The sequence below is a fragment of the Elephas maximus genome, chromosome 7, assembly GCF_024166365.1.
Source record: "Elephas maximus indicus isolate mEleMax1 chromosome 7, mEleMax1 primary haplotype, whole genome shotgun sequence".
NCBI classification, from domain to species: Eukaryota; Metazoa; Chordata; class Mammalia; order Proboscidea; family Elephantidae; genus Elephas; species Elephas maximus.
Window position 1 is genome coordinate 11,171,608 of NC_064825.1, and position 11,799 is coordinate 11,183,406.

Sequence of the window (11,799 nt, forward strand, 5' to 3'; positions counted from 1 at the left end):
TGCTGCCCTCCCCCTTGACCCCCAACCTTTTGTGGAATCATTCCATACACCGAGATAAAAACTAAGTGTTTTCTAAGCAAAGTCTGTCAGTAGAGCTGAGTGAAAGAGGGAGGGAGCCACTAACTTTACGCTAATACCTGACACTGCATTTCTTCAACATACAAAAGTTAAGAGATTGAGGTTTCTTTATTGGAAGAAATAGCAGGTTTTGGAAGGGGGGCAGCAAACACAGAGGGAGACATGACAGCCCAAAGTGAGGAAATGAAGAGAGTTAAAAACAAAAAAGAGGAATATTCTTGGGAGACACTTCTGGGAACTAAGTAACACCTAAATTGTGAGGGTTGATGTAAGAGAATAAAAAAATAAAACCAAACCTGTAGCCTTCGAGTTGATTCTGATTCATAGTGACTCTCTGGAAACCCTGGTGGCATAGTGGTTAAGTGCTACCGCTGCTAACCAAAAAGGTCAACAGTTCAAATCCACCAGGCATTCCTTGGAAACTCCTTGGGGACAGTTCTCTGTCCTATAGAGTTGCTATGAGTATGTACAATCAGGGAATGAGGAGGCAAGCAATATTACCCCAAACCACAGGGTTTGGGACAAAATCCTGACCCTTTCGGTAATGATATACATTAATACATAAGCTCCATATAATTTAGTTCAGGACGTGGTAAGGGAATATTTCAAATAAGCAGAGAGTAAGCTTCCCTCCATGGTTTCCAAAAGGTTATTATCCACATGTTTATTGTGAATTAGTGGGCAGCAATTTCATTAGTGGGCAGGATTTCATTTTACTTGGATCCACAGTCAACAACCATGGAAGCAGCAGTACAGAAATCAAGCAACATATTGCATTGGGCAAATCTGCTGCATAAGACCTCTTCAAACTGTTAAAAAGCAAAGATATCATTTTCAGGATTAAGGTGTGCCTGACCCAAGCCATAGTATTTTCAATTGCCTCATATGCATGCGAAAGCTAGGCAATGAATGAATAAGGAAGACCAAAGAAGAAGTGATGCCTTTGAACTATGGTTTTGGAGAAGAATATTCAATGTACCATGGGCTGCCAGAAGAACAACAAATCTGTCTTGGAGAAAATACAGAATGCTCCTTAGAAGCAAGGATGGCGAGACTTAGTCTCATACTATCAGGAGGGACCAGTACTTAGAGAAGCACGTCATGCTTGGTAAGTAGAGAGTCAGCGAAAAAGAGATCTTCAAAGAGATGGACTGACACAGTGGCTACAAAAAACAGGCTCAAACAGCAGTGATTGTAAGGATGACACAGGACTTGGCACTGTTTCGTTCTGTTGTACATAGGCACCTAACAACAACAAATACCAAGCTTCAGATGACAATGCACCAGCTGTAGAAACATGAACACTAATTCCCTGCATACCCCACCCCACCACCTTAACTTTCCCCTCCCCAGAGCAACCCTACCACCACCTGAATTGCCAAGTACTGCTAGAATGCAGATGCAATAGTGAAGAATTCTATGGGGAAAATATTAAACAAGACAGCAGGCATCAAAAGAAGATGGAAGGAAAAAAGACGGAATACTACCCAACTCATTCTATGAAGCTACCATCTCCCTGATACCAAAACCAGGTAAAAAAAAAAAAAAGGTAAAGACATTACAAAAAGAGAAAATTATAGACCTATATCCCTCATGAACATAGATGCAAAAATCCTCAACAAAATTCTAGCCAATAGAATCCAACAACACATCAAAAAAATAATTCACCTTGATTACGTGGGATTTATACCAGGTATGCAAGGCTAGTTTAATATCAGAAAAACCATTAATGTAATCCATCCCATAAATAAAACAAAAGATAAAAACCACATGATCTTATCAATTGATGCAGAAACGGCATTTGACAAAGTTCAACACCCATTTATGATAAAAACTCTTACCAAAATAGCAATTGAAGGAAAATTCCTCAACTTAATAAAGGGCATCTATGCAAAGGCCAACAGCCAATATCACTCTAAACGGAGAGAACCTGAAAGCATTTCCCTTGAGAACGGGAACCAGACAAGGATGCCCTTTATCACCGCTCTTATTCAACATCGTGCTGGAAGTCCTAGCCAGGGCAATTAGGCTAGACAAAGAAATAAAGGGCATCCGGATTGGCAAGGAGGAAGTAAAGCTATCACTATTTGCAGATGACATGATCTTATACACAGAAAACCCTAAGGAATCCTCCAGAAAACTACTGAAACTAATAGAAGAGTTTGGCAGAGTCTCAGGTTATAAAATAAACATACAAAAATCACTTGGATTCCTCTACATCAACAAAAAGAACACCGAAGAGGAAATCACCAAATCAATACCATTCAGAGTAGCCCCCAAGAAGATAAAATACTTAGGAATAAATCTTACCAAGGATGTAAAAGACCTATACAAAGAAAACTACAAAGCTCTACTACAAGAAATTAAAAAGGACATACTTAAGTGGAAAAACATACCCTGCTCATAGATAGGAAGATTTAACACAGTAAAAATGTCTATTCTACCAAAAGCCATCTATACATATAACGCACTTCCGATCCAAATTCCAATGTCATATTTTAAGGGGATAGAGAAACAAATCACCAATTTCATATGGAAGGGAAAGAAGCCCCGGATAAGTAAAGCATTACTGAAAAAGAAGAAGAAAGTGGGAGGCCTCACTCTGCCTGATTTCAGAGCCTATTTTACAGCTACAGTAGTCAAAACAGCCTGGTACTGGTACAACAACAGGCACATAGACCAATGGAACAGAATTGAGAACCCAGATATGAATCCATCCATGTATGAGCAGCTGATATTTGACAAAGGCCCAGTGTCAGTTAATTGGGGAAAAGATAGTCTTTTTAACAAATGGTGCTGGCATAACTGGATATCTACTTGCAAAAAAATGAAACAGGACCCATACCTCACACCATGCACAAAAACTAACTCCAAGTGGATCAAAGACCTAAACATAAAGACTAAAATGATAAAGATCATGGAAGAAGAAATAGGGACAACCCTAGGAGCCCTAATACAGAGCATAAACAGAATACAAAACATTACCAAAAATGATGAAGAGAAACCAGATAACTGGGAGCTCCTAAAAATCAAACACCTATGCTCATCTAAAGAATTCACCAAAAGACTAAAAAGACCACCTACAGACTGGGAAAGAATATTCAGCTATGACATCTCTGACCAGCGCCTGATCTCTAAAATCTACATGATTCTGTCAAAACTCAACCACAAAAAGACAAACAACCCAATCAAGAAGTGGGCAAAGGATATGAACACACATTTCACTAAAGAAGATATTCAGGCAGCCAACAGATACATGAGAAAATGCTCCCGATCATTAGCCATTAGAGAAATGCAAATTAAAACTACGATGAGATTCCATCTCACACCAACTAGACTGGCATTAACCCAAAAAACACAAAATAATAAATGTTGGAGAGGCTGCGGAGAGATTGGAACTCTCATACACTGCTGGTGGGAATGTAAAATGGTACAACCACTTTGGAAATCCATCTGGCGTTATCTTAAACAGTTAGAAATAGAACTACCATACAACCCAGAAATCCCACTCCTCGGAATATACCCTAGAGATACAAGAGCCTTCACACAAACAGATATATGCACACCCATGTTTACTGCAGCTCTACTGACAATAGCAAAAAGCTGGAAGCAACCAAGGTGTCCGTCAACGGATGAATGGATAAATAAATTGTGGTATATTCACACAATGGAATACTACGCATCGATAAAGAACAGTGACGAATCTCTGAAACATTTCATAACATGGAGGAATCTGGAAGGCATCATGCTGAGCGAAATCAGTCAGAGGCAAAAGGACAAATATTGTATAAGACCACTATTATAAGATCTTGAGAAATAGTAAACCTGAGAAGAACACATACTTTTGTGGTTACGAGGGGGGGAGGGAGGGAGGGAGGGAGAGGGTTTTTTACTGATCAATCAGTAGATAAGAACTGCTTTGGGTGAAGGGAAAGACAACACTCAATACAAGGAAGGTCAGCCCAATTGGACTGGACCAAAAGCAAAGAGGTTTCCGGGATAAAATAAATGCTTCAAAGGTCAGCGGAGCAGGGGCGGGCGTCTGGGGAACATGGTTTGAGGGGACTTCTAAGTCAATTGGCAAAATAATTCTATTATGAAAACATTCTGCATCCCACTTTGAAATGTGGCGTCTGGGGTCCTAAATGCTAACAAGGGGCCATCTAAGATGCATCAATTGGTCTCAACCCACCTGGAGCAAAGGAGAATGAAGAACACCAAGGTCACAGGACAACTAAGAGCCCAAGAGACAGAAAGGGCCACATGAACCAGACACCTACATCATCCTGAGACCAGAAGAACTAGTTGGAGCCCGGCCACAATCGATGAGTGCCCTGACAGGGAGCACAACAGAGAACCCCTGAGGGAGCAGGAGATCAGTGGGATGCAGACCCCAAATTCTCATAGAAAGACCATACTTAATGGTCTGACTGTGACTAGAGGAATCCCGGCGGTCATGGTCCCCAAACCTTCTGTTGGCACAGGACAGGAACCATCCCCGAAGACAACTCATCAGACATGAAAGGGACTGGACAGTGGGTAGGAGAGAGATGCTGATGAAGAGTGAGCTAATTAAATCAGGTGGACACTGAAGAGTGTGTTGGCAACTCTTGACTGGAGGGGGGATGGGAAGATAGAGAGAGAGGGAAGATGGCAAAATTGGCATGAAAGGAGAGACTGAAAGGGCTGACTTAATAGGGGGAGAGCTAGTGGGAGAAGGGAGTAAGATGTATGTAAACTTACATGTGACAGACTGATTGGATTTGTAAATGTTCACTTGAAGCTTAATACAAGTTAATTAAAAAAAAAAAAAAGAAGATGGAAGGAATACACAGGGTCATACCAAAAAGAATTGGTCAACGTTCAACCATTTCAAGAGCTAGCATATGATCAGGCACCGATGGTACTGAAGGAAGAAGTCCAAGCTGTACTGAAGGCATTGGTGAGAAACAAGGCTCCAGGAATTGAGGGATGCCAATTGAGATGTTTCATCAAATGGATGCAGCGCTGGAAGCACTCACTCATCTATGCTAAGAAATTTGGAAGACAGCTACCTGGCCAACCAGATCCATATTTATGCCTATTCCTAAGACAGGTGATACAACTGAATGAGGAAATTATCGAACAATATATCACACACAAGCAAAATTTTGCTGAAGATCATTCAAAAGCAGCTGCAGCAGTATATCGACAGGGAACTGCCAGAAATTCAAGCTGTATTTAGAAGAGGAAACAGAACCAGGGATATCATTGCTGATGTCAGATGGATCCTGGTGAAAGCAGAGAATACCAGAAGGATGTTTACCTGTGTTTTATTGGCTATGCAAAGGCATTCAACTGTGTGGATCATAACAAATTATGGATAACATTGCAAAGAATGGGAATTCCAGAACACTTCATTGTTCTCGTGAGGAACCTGTACATAGACCAAGAGGCAGTTGTTTGGGCAGAATGAGAGGATACTGCATGGTTTAAAGTCAGGAAAGGTGTGCATTAGGGTTTTATCCTTTCTTATTCAACGTGTATGCTGAACAAATAATCTGAGAAGCTGGACTATATGAAGAAGAGCAGGGCATCAGGATTGGAGGAAGACTCATTAACAACCTGCGTTATGCAGATGACACAGCCTTGCTGCTGAAAGTGAAGAGGACTTGAAGCACTTACTGACGAAGATAAAAAACCACCGCCTTCAGTATGGATTACACCTCAACATAAACAAAACAAAAATTCTCACAACTGGACCAGTAAGCAACATCATGATAAATGAAGAAAAGACTGAAGTTGTCAAGAATCTCATTTTACTTGGATCCACAATTAACACCCATGGAAGCAAAAGACTCATTGCATTGGGCAAACCTGCTAGAAAGGACCTCTTTAAAGTGCTGAAAAGCAAAGATGTCACCTTGAAGACTAAGGTGATCCTGACACAAACCATGGTGTTTTCAATCACATCACATGCGTGTGAAAGCTGGACAACGAATAAGGAAGACTGAAGAAGGACTGACACCTTTGAATTGTGGTGTTGGAGGATACTTAATATATCACGGACTGCCAAAAGAACAAATAAGTCTGTCTTGGAAGAAGTACTACCAGAATGCTCCTTAGAAGCAAGGATGGAGAGACTGTGTCTTACATACTCTGGACATGCTGCCAGGAGTCCCTGGAGAGGGACATCATGCTTGGTAAAGTAGAGGGCAAACGTAAAAGAGGAAGACCCTCAACAAGATGGATTGTTGACACAGTGGCTGCAACAATGGGCTCAAGCATAATGATTGCGAGCGTGGCACAGGGGACAGTGTTTCCTTTTGTGGTACACAGAGTTGCTATGAGTTGGAACTGACTTCACGGCACCTACAACAACTAGTTTACAACAACTAGCATGCAGCAATGGAACAAAAACAGAAGAGAACTTCCACCTGGGTGGGAGCTAAACAAGTCCTCCAAAGAAAATGGCTTAAGTCCTCTGCCCATGTTTTCATCATTTGAAATTGGGTCATTTACTAAGTGGCTCCTGTTTGGAATAGCTTTGGCTGACATGGAGGCTTGTGAAGGGGGGAAATATTATACGATTCTGTTCTTGTTGCAGCAACAAAAGTTCTCTATTCCCTCCAAATTACTCTAAAATGTTCCTTAAGTGGAAGATACAATTTAGATTTACATAGCTATCTTATCAGAGAGAGAACAGATAAAAAGCAGCTTTTAAAGTGCAAGTTTCAAAACACTGGGGTGCTACAATGGCAAGCTCAAGAGTGCATGATAGCAAGCTCCCTCCGAGCAAAGAGCTCAGTTCGGTGCTGTGCTGCACCTGCTCCTACCAGCTCTCCATTAAATTTTGCTCCAGTCTCGTTGGTACCTTGAACTTGGTCATGGTGTATTTTCAGCACCAGAAATCAGCAAATGCTACAAAGCACGATTTTGTGTTTGGCTTTGGAGATCTGGATTACCAGTATACCAGGGATAATATCATACAATTCTTTTTTTTTTTTTAATTAACTTTTATTGAGCTTCAAGTGAACGTTTACAAATCAAGTCAGTCTGTCACATATAAGTTTATATACATCTTACTCCTTACTCCCACTTGCTCTCCCCCTAATGAGTCAGCCCTTCCAGTCTCTCCTTTCCTGACAATTTTGCCAGCTTCCAACTCTCTCTATCCTCCCATCCCCACTCCAGACAGGAGATGCCAACACAGTCTCCAGTGTCCACCTGATATAATTAGCTCACTCTTCATCAGCATCTCTCTCCTACCCACTGTCCAGTCCCTTTCATGTCTGATGAGTTGTCTTCGGGGATGGTTCCTGTCCTGTGCCAACAGAAGGTTTGGGGACCATGACCGCCGGGATTCCTCTAGTCACAGTCAGACCATTAAGTATGGTCTTTTTATGAGAATTTGGGGTCTGCATCCCACTGATCTCCTACTCCCTCAGGGGTCCTCTGCTGTGCTCCCTGTCAGGGCAGTCATCGATTGTGGCCGGGCTCCAACTAGTTCTTCTGGTCTCAGGATGATGTAGGTGTCTGGTTCATGTGGCCCTTTCTGTCTCTTGGGCTCTTAGTTGTCCTGTGACCTTGGTGTTCTTCATTCTCCTTTGCTCCAGGTGGGTTGAGACCAATTGATGCATCTTAGATGGCCGCTTGTTAGCATTTAGGACCCCAGACGCCACATTTCAAAGTGGGATGCAGAATGTTTTCATAATAGAATTATTTTGCCAATTGACTTAGAAGTCCCCTTAAACCATGGTTCCCAAACCCCCGCCCTTGCTCTGCTGACCTTTGAAGCATTCGTTTTATCCCGGAAACCTCTTTGCTTTTGGTCCAGTCCAATTGAGCTGACCTTCCTTGTATTGAGTGTCGTCTTTTCTTTCACCTAAAGCAGTTCTTATCTACTAATTAATCAGTAAAAAACCCTCTCCCTCCCTCCCTTCCTCCCCCTCTCATAACCACAAAAGTATGTGTTCTTCCCAGTTTATACTATTTCTCAAGATCTTATAATAGTGGTCTTATACAATATTTGTCCTTTTCCCTCTGACTGATTTCGCTCAGCATAATGCCTTCCAGGTTCCTCCATGTTATGAAATGTTTCAGAGATTCGTCACTGTTCTTTATCGATGTGTAGTATTCCATTGTGTGAATATACCACAATTTATTTATCCATTCATCCGTTGACGGACACCTTGGTTGCTTCCAGCTTTTTGCTATTGTAAACAGAGCTGCAATAAACATGGGTGTGCATATATCTGTTTGTGTGAAGGCTCTTATTTCTCTAGGTTATATTCTGAGGAGTGGGATTTCTGGGTTGTATGGTAGTTCTATTTCTAACTGTTTAAGATAACGCCAGATAGATTTCCAAAGTGGTTGTACCATTTTACATTCCCACCAGCAGTGTATAAGAGTTCCAATCTCTCCGCAGCCTCTCCAACATTTATTATTTTGTGTTTTTTGGATTAATGCCAGCCTTGTTGGAGTGAGATGGAATCTCATCGTAGTTTTAATTTGCATTTCTCTAATGGCTAATGATTGAGAGCATTTTCTCATGTATCTGTTAGCTGCCTGAATATCTTCTTTAGTGAAGTGTGTGTTCATATCCTTTGCCCACTTCTTGATTGGGTTGTTTGTCTTTTTGTGGTTGAGTTTTGACAGAATCATGCAGATTTTAGAGATCAGGTGCTGGTCGGAGATGTCATACCTGAAAATTCTTTCCCAGTTTGTAGGTGGTCTTTTTAGTCTTTTGGTGAAGTCTTTAGATGAGCATAGGTGTTTGATTTTTAGAAGCTCCCAGTTATCGGGTTTCTCTTCGTCATTTTTGGTAATGTTTTGTATTCTGTTTATGCCCTGTATTAGGGCTCCTAGGGTTGTCCCTATTTCTTCTTCCATGATCGTTATCATTTTAGTCTTTATGTTTAGGTCTTTGATCCACTTGGACTTAGTTTTTGTGCTTGGTGTGAGGTATGGGTCCTGTTTCATTTTTTTGCAAATGGATATTCAGTTATGCCAGCAGCATTTGTTAAAAAGACTATCTTTTCCCCAATTAACTGACACTGGGCCTTTGTCAAATATCAGCTGCTCATATGCGGATGGATTTATATCTGGGTTCTCAATTCTGTTCCACTGGTCTATGTGCCTGTTCTTGTACCAATACCAGGCTGTTCTGACTACTGTGGCTGTATAATAGGTTCTGAAATCAGGTAGAGTGAGGCCTCCCACTTTCTTCTTCTTTTTCAGTAATGCTTTGCTTATCCAAGGCTTCTTTCCCTTCCATATGAAGTTGGTGATTTGTTTCTCTATCACCTTAAAAAATGACATGGGAATTTGGATCGGAAGTGCATTGTATGTATAGATGGCTTTTGGTAGAATAGACATTTTTACTATGTTAAGTCTTCCTATCCATGAGCAAGGTATGTTTTTCCACTTAAGTAGGTCCTTTTGAATTTCTTGTAGTAGAGCTTTGTAGTTTTCTTTGTATAGGTCTTTTACATCCTTGGTAAGATTTATTCCTAAGTATTTTATCTTCTTGGGGGCTACTCTGAATGGTATTGATTTGGTGATTTCCTCTTCGATGTTCTTTTTGTTGATGTAGAGGAATCCAAGTGATTTTTGTATGTTTATTTTATAACCTGAGACTCTGCCAAACTCTTCTATTAGTTTCAGTAGTTTTCTGGAGGATTCCTTAGGGTTTTCTGTGTATAAGATCATGTCATCTGCAAATAGTGATAGCTTTACTTCCTCCTTGCCAATCCGGATGCCCTTTATTTCTTTGTCTAGCCTAATTGCCCTGGCTAGGACTTCTAGCACGATGTTGAATAAGAGCAGTGATAAAGGGCATCCTTGTCTGGTTCCCGTTCTCAAGGGAAATGCTTTCAGGTTCTCTCCATTTAGAGTGATGTTGGCTGTTGGCTTTGCATAGATGCCCTTTATTATGTTGAGGAATTTTCCTTCAATTCCTATTTTGGTGAGAGTTTTTATCATAAAAGGGTGTTGGACTTTGTCAAATGCCTTTTCTGCATCAATTGATAAGATCATGTGGTTTTTATCTTTTGTTTTGTTTATGTGGTGGATTACATTAATGGTTTTTCTGATATTAAACCAGCCTTGCATACCTGGTATAAATCCCACTTGATCGTGGTGAATTTTTTTTTTTTGATATGTTGTTGAATTCTATTGGCTAGAATTTTGTTGAGGATTTTTGCATCTATGTTCATCAGGGATATAGGTCTATAATTTTCTTTTTTTGTAATGTCTTTACCTGGTTTTGGTACCAGGGAGCTGGTGGCTTCATAGAATGAGTTGGGTAGTATTCCGTCTTTTTCTATGCTTTGAAGTACCTTTAGTAGTAGTGGTGTTAACTCTTCTCTGAAAGTTTGGTAAACTCTGCAGTGAAGCCGTCCGGGCTAGGGCTTTTTTTTGTTGGGAGTTTTTTGATTACCGTTTCAATCTCTTTTTTTGTTATGGGTCTATTTAATTGTTCTACTTCTGAATGTGTTAGTTTAGGTAGGTAGTGTTTTTCCAGGAATTCATCCATTTCTTCTAGGTTTGCAAATTTCTTAGAGTACAATTTTTCGTAATAATCTGATATGATTCTTTTAATTTCAGTTGGGTCTGTTGTGATGTGGCCCTTCTCGTTTCTTATTCGGGTTATTTGTTTCCTTTCCTGTATTTCTTTAGTCAGTCTAGCCAATGGTTTATCAATTTTGTTAATTTTTTCAAAGAACCAGCTTTTGGCTTTGTTAATTCTTTCAATTGTTTTTCTGTTCTCTAATTCATTTAGTTCAGCTCTAATTTTTATTATTTGTTTTCTTCTGGTGCCTGATGGATTCTTTTGTTGCTCACTTTCTGTTTGTTCAAGTTGTAGGGACAGTTCTCTGATTTTGGCTCTTTCTTCTTTTTGTATGCATGCATTTATCGATATAAATTGACTTCTGAGCACTGCTTTTGCTGTGTCCCAGAGGTTTTGATATGAAGTGTTTTCATTCTCGTTGCATTCTATGAACTTCCTTATTCCCTCCTTGATGTCTTCTATAACCCAGTCTTTTTTCAGGAGGGTATTGTTCAGTTTCCAAGTATTTGATTTCTTTTCCCTAATTTTTCTGTTATTGATTTCTAGTTTTATTGCCTTGTGGTCTGAGAAGATGCTTTGTAATATTCCAATGTTTTGGATTCTGCAAAGGTTTGTTTTATGACCTAATATGTGGTCTATTCTAGAGAATGTTCCATGCGCGCTAGAAAAAAAAGTATACTTTGCAGCAGTTGGGTGGAGAGTTCTTTATAAGTCCATGAGGTCACGTTGGTTGATGGTTGTAATTAAGTCTTCCGTGTCTCTATTGAGCTTCTTACTGGATGTCCTGTCCTTCTCCAAAAGTGGTGTGTTGAAGTCTCCTACTATAATTGTGGAGGTGTCTATCTCACTTTTCAGTTCTGCTAAAATTTGATTTATGTATCTTGGAGCCCTGTCATTGGGTGCATAAATATTTAATATGGTTATGTCTTCCTGATCAATTGTCCCTTTTATCATTATGTAGTGTACTTCTTTATCCTTTGTGGTGGATTTAAGTCTAAAGTCTATTTTGTCAGAAATTAATATTGCTACTCCTCTTCTTTTTTGCTTATCGTTTGCTTGATATATTTTTTCCATCCTTTGAGTTTTAGTTTGTTTGTGTCTCTAAGTCTAAGGTGTGTCTCTTGTGGGCAGCATATAGATGGATCATGTTTCTTTATCCAGTCCGAGAC